Source organism: Cnephaeus nilssonii (assembly GCF_951640355.1).
Source record: "Cnephaeus nilssonii genome assembly, chromosome: X".
In the NCBI taxonomy this organism is placed as follows: domain Eukaryota; kingdom Metazoa; phylum Chordata; class Mammalia; order Chiroptera; family Vespertilionidae; genus Cnephaeus; species Cnephaeus nilssonii.
The window spans coordinates 107,576,703-107,585,049 of NC_137071.1; positions in this window are offsets into that span (position 1 = coordinate 107,576,703).

An 8,347-nucleotide genomic window follows, 5' to 3' on the forward strand; every position below is an offset into this window, starting at 1 on the left:
TTTGAAGAGCCCTTGGGTGTTTGGAGTGGAGGGCAAAATGGCTACAAGAAGCTGTTCTTAGTGCTTATGATAGGTTATTCTTCCAAACGGATGCCTGTAATACATACATACATACATACACACACAAACATATATTTATATATAAAATTTTAATATATATTAAAATATATAACAAACATAACATAAATATATTTTATATTGTATACATTTTTTCATATATATGGATTTGTTTCAATACTTAGCAGCCTATAACATGTATTATTTGAAAGTCTCTGTGAGTAAAGAATATGGGTATCACTTTACTGAATGTTTCTGGCTTAGGGTCTTTGACAAAGCTGTGATTAAGTTTTTGGCTGTAGCTATATTTTCTCTAAGGTTCAACTAGAGGAAGATCTACTTCCAAGCTCACTCATGTGGTTGTTGGCAGGAGAAAGAAAAATGGCGAGAAAAGTGATTTTTTTAAAGTCTTAATAGGCAGTCAAAACTATTTGAGTATCTTTACATATGTTATCCTGCCTTTTTAAAAAAGTTCTCACTTGAGGATATGCTTATTGATTTTAGTAAAATAGAAACATTGATGTGAGAGAGAAACATCAATCGGTTGCCTCCTGTACATGTCTGACAACTGCCATTTTGTGAGTTGTGATACTGAAAGGTCCAAGTGGCAAAAAAACAAAACAAAACTAATGTCTCCATCAAAGAGCTATTGAGAATCTGTGACACTATAGCTATAAGTCACACTCAGCCATAGGACTTGACAATATAATGATAATCTATTTTTATGTTCTCGTGCATATTGAATTCCTGATAAGATCAGTTAGGCCACATTCAGGAACTTTTTAATACTCTTCCCTAATACTTAGTCCCCAGTCTCTGACTGTCAAGAGATCACTCTCTACTGTGTAAGTGAAGAATGGAAACTTAGCAATATAATGACCACATAGATTGTGATTGAGCTGACACTGCAATCTTTGTATTGTTGTTTCCTTTTCACTGTGCACTCTTTGCAGAACTCAAAACTCACATTTACCGGAAGTTGATAGTTAAACAAAGGCAGTAAGCTAGCTCCTTCTGCAGATGGAGGAAGGGAACACAATGACCTTAAATAATTTATCCACAGTCACATGGCCCGAGACAGGACCAGGTTAAGAATCTGTGTCACCATGATTTGGCCACACACCTGATTGATAAATGCATCAATGTTTAGGAAGAAATGTCATTACTTAGACCAACTGTTATGTACTGCATGTGACATTCATCCATTAGAAAGACTTTGTTATTCTTCTAGAATCTAAAGTTTTATACTGAGTTGTTGTTTTTTTAAATATATTTTATTGACTTTTTACAGAGAGGAAAGGAGAGGGACAGAGAGGTAGAAATATCGACCAGCTGCCTCCTGCACACCCCCTACCGGGGATGTGGCTGCAACCAATGTACATGCCCTTGACCGGAATCGAACCTGGGACCTTTCAGTCCGCAGACCGACGCTCTATCCACTGAGCCAAACCGGTTTCGGCAATACTGAGTTTTTATATGCTTGTGTCCAAAGTTGGATTAAGGTTAGGGATGGAAAGGGGATAGTGATGTGATATACATAGTTGAAGTTCATAGGAGTCTAGTTGTCCAAGAGCTCCTTAACAGGCATTAAACATCTATCCTATCTAATAATAGACAAATATGCAAATTGACCACACCTCCGACACACCCACAAACCACGCCCACAAGCCACGCCCACCATCCAATCAGAGCGAGCATGCAAATTAACCCAAACCAAGATGGCTACAGCCACAGAGAGCAAGGTTTCCTAGGTAACAGAGGAAGCCAAGCTTTCCGCCTGCCCTTTCCAGGCCTAAGCCTCCACTCAAGCTACAAAGATTCAATTATAGAAAGTAAACAAATTCAAACAAATGGCGGCAGAATGGAGCTTGAGAGAGCAGGCCAGGGTTGCCGCTGGCAACAGGGGAAGCAAAGCTTTCCACACACCCTGGCCGGGCCCACCAGCTTAAGGCAACAAAGTTTCAATTATAACCCCAACACAAATGGCTGCCGCCTCAGAGGGAGCCCCAGGCTTGGCTTCACTCCAGGCTACAAAGTTTCAGTTGTAGAAGGAAAATAAATTCCAGATACCAGGGCCTCCACTTGGGTTGCCAGGGGGCGTGGCCGGCCTGCAAACCACCACAGGCCCCTCGCTCAGGCCGCCCCACACCCCAAGGGAACCCCCACCTGACCTGGGACGCCCTTCAGGGCAAACCAGCTGGCCCCCACCCCTGTACCAGGCCTCTATCCTATCTAATAAAAGAGTAATATGCAGATTGATCATCACTGCAACAAACAATATAGCTGCCCCCATGTGGTCAAAGATCCTGCCCCCATGTGGACACAAGATGGCCACCACAAGATGGCCAGCAATAGAGGGCAGTTGGGAGGCACCCGGCCTGCAAGGGAGGGCAGTTGAGAGGGACCAAGCTTGCAAGGGAGGGCAGTTGGAGGTGATCAACCCTGCAGGAGAGGGCAGTTAGGGGTGACCAGGCCGGCAGAGGAGGGAAGTTGGGGGCAAACAGGCTGGCAGCAGAGTGGTTAGGGGGTGATCAGGCTGGCAGGCAGAAGCGGTTAGGGGCAATCAGGAAGGCAGGCAGGCAAGCAGTTGGGAGCCAGCAGTCCTGGATTGTGAGAGGGATGTCCGACTGCCCGTTTAGGTCTGATCCCACCGGTGGGATCGGGCCTAAACGGGCAGTCGGACATCCCTCAAGGGGTCCTATATTGGAGAGGGTACAGGCTGGGCTGAGGGACAACCCCCCTCCGAGCACGAATTTCATGCACCGGGCCTCTAGTCTCTATATAAAAGCCTAAGCAAACGTTACAACAGAACGACTGGTCGACCAGTCACTATGATGCGAACTGACCACCAGGAGGCAGATGCTCAGTGCACTCTCACGGCCATCTTCCCACAGCCAGCCAACCTTCCCCAGTTCCTCCCCGCCCCTGGCCGGCAAACTTCCCGCGGTCCCTTTCCCCGTCCCTCACGCCCTGTCCGGCAGGCCCCAGCTGGCAGCCGGCAGGCCCCAACAGGCCCGGCCCCAATCAGGACCAGGTGAGATGGCCCTGATTGCTGGCCAGGCCTAGGGACCCCACCAATGCATGAATTTCGTGCACTGGGCCTCTAGCGTTTAATAATTACATGCTTCTGATTTCTTTATAAGCATATAGTTAGAAGATAGAAAGCAGTAAGTAATACAATTGAGGTCTGGATCTGGATCTAATGCTTTAAATCAGCACTCAGAAGTGTAACTATAAGGCATAGACAAAAGGGAGTGTCTTTCTTAGGCACATGTTTTCTATGAAGTTGGGGAAATCATTGGACAAGATAGGAAATAAATAGAACCATTAGATATACTTACTTCTTTAGATCCCATGAAGCAGGTTTGGACAACCATCACTCCTTCCTTCATGAACTCAGCAAACAAGTATTGAGTTCTATTATATTAAGAGAACAGATTGGAGACATTTAATAAGTCAATATTCAGCTTATGTATTCAAATGAGCAATGACAGTGAAGTACAAAGCCAGTGTTAACTCTGTGGATGAACTATCAGTTTGCTACTTAGAAATAGTTTCCAATCTCAGCTTTCCCACTAAAACCTACATTAGTTTAAATGTCATACACTGAAGATCATACTGCTTATAGTAAAATACCAAATATCATTCTCCCTTAATTACAATTTATTTGACTGTCTTCATTTGAATTATCCTAGTTTTGAAGGAACTCTATGCAAATCAACAATGTAATAAATGCTTGTATTACTTTTTTCAGAAAACTATTTCAAATCATTTTATGAGGTGATGTGAAAATAATCATATGACCAACTTGGCTGTCTGTCATTGGAACTGGTTTCTAAATCAGGCCAGTTTGTGTTCACAGGCTGTCAAGAATGCTGAAAGTGCCTCTTGAAGGGGATTGGGGAGACTGTCCCAGATGACCTAAAAAGTCTCTTCCAGCTCAGGAGTATATGATTCAGTAAAAGGCTAAATTGGTGGTATGTCATATAGAAACCATCTGCAAATGACATTTAAAGGGGTTTGGATTTTTTCTTAGAGCTTGATAAGGACCAAAATTCTTCTTGTCAAAGGTCACAGTTTACCTTCTTGTTTATGATCATCATTATTCATTTGTCACACAGTTTGAAATAGAGTACTATGTTTAACTTCATGATGATATTGCTTTAAAATGTAATAATTTTTTCTTTATGTGCCATTTACAGAATGCGCTGTCATACCTAACCCTGTGTTATTGAAGGGCAAAAGTAGGCAAGGACTTCACAGAGCTCCTATATACATGAGTGCACATATTTGAAATGGCTGCAGAGGGATCCAAGGGAGCTGTGATAGTGCCTGTTTGTAGGGAATGCTCTTCCCCATCCAGTACACGCACAGGTACCCATGCACATACACTGCAGGGTAACCATATGGCAGCCTGTACTGTCTATAAGACCATGAGTTCAATTTTCAGGGATACATTTTATTTGTTCTAAAGCAGTGGGTTCCTAAAATTTTTTTGGTCATGCATCAATTTGATAAACTGTTGACATCATACCCCATCTCCTTGGGGAAATAGGCTTTTGCACATTTCCACAGAGTTATAATTTTTAGGGGTTCAAGAACTACTTCAGGAGTTCAACATATTACCCAGGCTAAAAAGATCCTGCTAATGGTATCTAAGCAATTCTCTATTTATTTGGTCATCTGACATTTGATTGTCTACCAGGTACTTTAGACCTATGCTTGATGCAATTATTACATCTAGCATCAGTTCCATACAAACCAGCCACATGAGTTTGGGGCCATCCCTTGACCTCCTCAAGTCTGAATTTTCTGTAATATAAAATTGGAATTTTCTAATAGGATGATCCCTAAAGTCCCTCATAGTGTTTTACTTACTCAGCCTTGTTCTAGACACAGAGGAAATGCACAGTAAATCAAGGTAAGATGTTGACCAGAACCAGTCAAAAACAAGAAACAAAGGGAACAAAGGCTCCTAGTAGGTCATTCAAAGCACAGACACTTAGGCAAAGAAACTGTGTCTCACTCATGTGAGGGTGCTGCAGCATCAAGTCTGTCTCCATATGTGGCACTTGATTTAGAATATAATTAATTATCATGTCATTAATTCTTTAGGCTCTTGCATGGTTGTTTTACTTTATTGATGGGTTGCTTTTAAACTTTTTAAAATTGAGTCCTTTTTAACCAAGTATTTAATGGGTCAAATTATTGTTATTGGACTGCAGGAGGTAAGGGAGATGGTACCTATGTGAGGAAGCTGAATGGAGCGTCACACAAACCATTTCAAGTAAATTACATCTTAAATATTTATATTATTACAGGCTCCACTGAAAGCATTTCGAAAGCTCTTAGTAAATTTGTTCCTAGGCTGCTTGCTTGCTTGCTTGCTTTCTTTCTTTCTTTCTTTCTTTCCTCTTTCTTTCTCTCTTTCTTTCATTCATTCTTTCATTCTTTTTGTCTTTCTTTACAAAGAGTTTTATTGGGTGTTTAGTTAGCATGCAAAAACTGCACATGTTTGAAGCATGCAATTTGATAAGTTTTGACATATCTACACCTGTAAAACCAAAATCAAGACAATGCCCCTTTGTAGTCCTCATTTCTGCCCCTTCCTGTCCTCTCCCCTAACAATCTGCTTTCTGTCACTGTACATTAGTGTACATTTTCTAGAAATATATATAATATATATAGACTCAAACAGTAAATACTCATTTTTTTAAATTATGGTAAAAATATATGATACAGAATTTTACCATTTTAACAATTTTAAGTGTACAGTTTGTGGCATTAAGTACATTCACATTGTTGTGCAACCATCACCACCATCCATCTTCAGAACTCTTTTCATCTTGCAAAACTGAAACTCTATACTCATTAATCAATAACTCACCATCTCCCACTTTCTACAGTCCTAGCAACCACTGTTCTACTTTTTGTCTTTAAATTTTAATTATTCTAAGTATCTCATATATTTGCATTTTTATAATAGACTTCTGCAATATCTGTATTTATTTAGCCTTCAAATATTCATTTGCTCAAGTTGTGATGTGTGTTTTCATTTTCATCCAATACGATTTAATTTTTTTTTCGATTTAATTTTATACTCAAGGTTTGTATAACTGAAGCTTTAAGTATCAGGATGTCCAAATAAGTTCATTATATCTGACAGATTTTCTCCTAACAAGTAGAAATTCATCAATATCAAATAATGACACATTAAACCTATTAAATTGAAAATATCCTTATATTCCCCCTAGAGCTTAAATATATTAACCAATAATAATGAAATGCCACCCAAACACTCACAATTTTCTGAGAAGAAAAAATTAGCTGGTTTTAATATGTCTGGAAGATAAATTAGACCATCAACATTCTGTCATTCATAAAAAATTTATATAATTTATATTAAACACATTAGATCAACTGGAAAATTAGAGTAATTAAATGTTATAGGGGAAAGAATTTTATTAGAAGAGTAACAAAGACACTGTTGACATGCTAGGAGTGCTGACAAGACCATATCCTAAAGACCCACAAGACTGCTAGGCTAAAGGGTGTGAGGAATGAGTAGATTCCCTGGAATCCTTAGAATACAGAGGGAGAGCCCAAGGTATCTGTATTCATAACAAATGGGTGGCTAGGCCTAGACTATGCCAGCATACTGGAGAAGAAAAAGGATACCATAATGGTTTTACTTCTTTTTATTTAAAATAAAACACTTTTAAGTAAATAATAGAAATGCTTTAATACATATGGTTGGGCTTGTGATGAAGATCAAGAGACTTCTTTCCCATGTTTCTTTACCCCTCCTCCTTAATAACTGTTTTTACTAGGTATACTGGGTAATAATGCGGATTTTTTTCAATAGATGAAGTTACACATACGTTGATATATATGTGATTTGATATGAATACTCTTTTGTTATATTGATAACAAGCTTCAAAACTTCATATGTCAAATTTTCTGAATGTGTTAACATCATAGATATTTTTACACTTAAAAATATTGAATTTCATGCCAAAAAAAAGCATTTGCAGGAAGTTTTAATTCATTACTTTATTTTGAAGAAAAGTGCTGCTGAATACTTCGGGAAGCTTATGGTGAACACGCTCCATCTCAAGATACTTGTGAACGCTGGTTTAAATGCTTTAAAAGTGTTGATTTCTATGTGAAAGACAAAGAACGTCCAGGTCAACCGAAAAAGTTTGAAGACCAACAATTACAAGCATTATTGGATGAAGATGCGTGTCAAACTCAAAAACAACTTGCAGAAAGATTAAACGTTGCTCAGCAAACAATTTCTGATCATTTACAAGCAATGGGAAAGATTTTAAAGGAAGGGAAATGGGTGCCACATCAACTGAACGAAAGACAAATGGAAAACCGAAAAGTCATCAGTAAAATGTTGCTTCAACGGCACGAAAGAAAGTCTTTTTTTGCATCGAATTGTGACTGGCAATGAAAAGTGGATATATTTTGAGAATCCCAAATGCACAAAATCATAGGTTGATCCAGGTCAACCATCAACATCAACTGCAAGGCCAAATTACTTCAGAAAGAAGACAATGCCCCCACCAGTGACTGTGTCCATTTGTTATGCTTATATGCATGCACACAAGTCCTTCAGTTGATCTCTTACCGCCCCCCCAACCCTCCCCTGCCTTTCCATTGAAGTTTGACAGTCTTTTCAATGCTTCTTTGTCTCTGTCTCTATTTTTCTTCATCAGTTTATAATGTTCTTTATATTCCACAAATGAGTGAGATCATGCGATATTTATCTTTCTCTGACTGGCTTATTCTGCTTAGCATAATGCTCTCCAGTTCCATCCATGCTGTTGCAAATGGTAAGAATGCCTTCTTTTTTACAGCAGCATAGTATTCCGTTGTGTAGATATACCACAGTTCTAATCCATTCATCTGCTGATGGGCATTTAGATTGTTTCCAAATCTTAGCTATGGTAAATTGTGCTTCTATGAACATAGGAGTGCATATATCCTTTCTGATTGATGTTTCTGTGTTCTTGGGATATATTCCTAGAATTGGTATTACTGGGTCAAATGGCAGTTCCATTTTTAATTTTTTTTGAGGAAACTCCATACTGTTTTCCACAGTGTCTGCACCAGTCTCCATTCCCACCAGCAGTGCAAGAGGGTTCTTTTTTCTCCACATCCTCGCCAGCACTTGTCATTTGTTGATTTGTTGATGATAGCCATTCTAACAGGTGTGAGATGGTACCTCGTTGTTTTGATTTGCACCTCTCAGATGATTAGTGACTTTAAGCATGTTTTCATA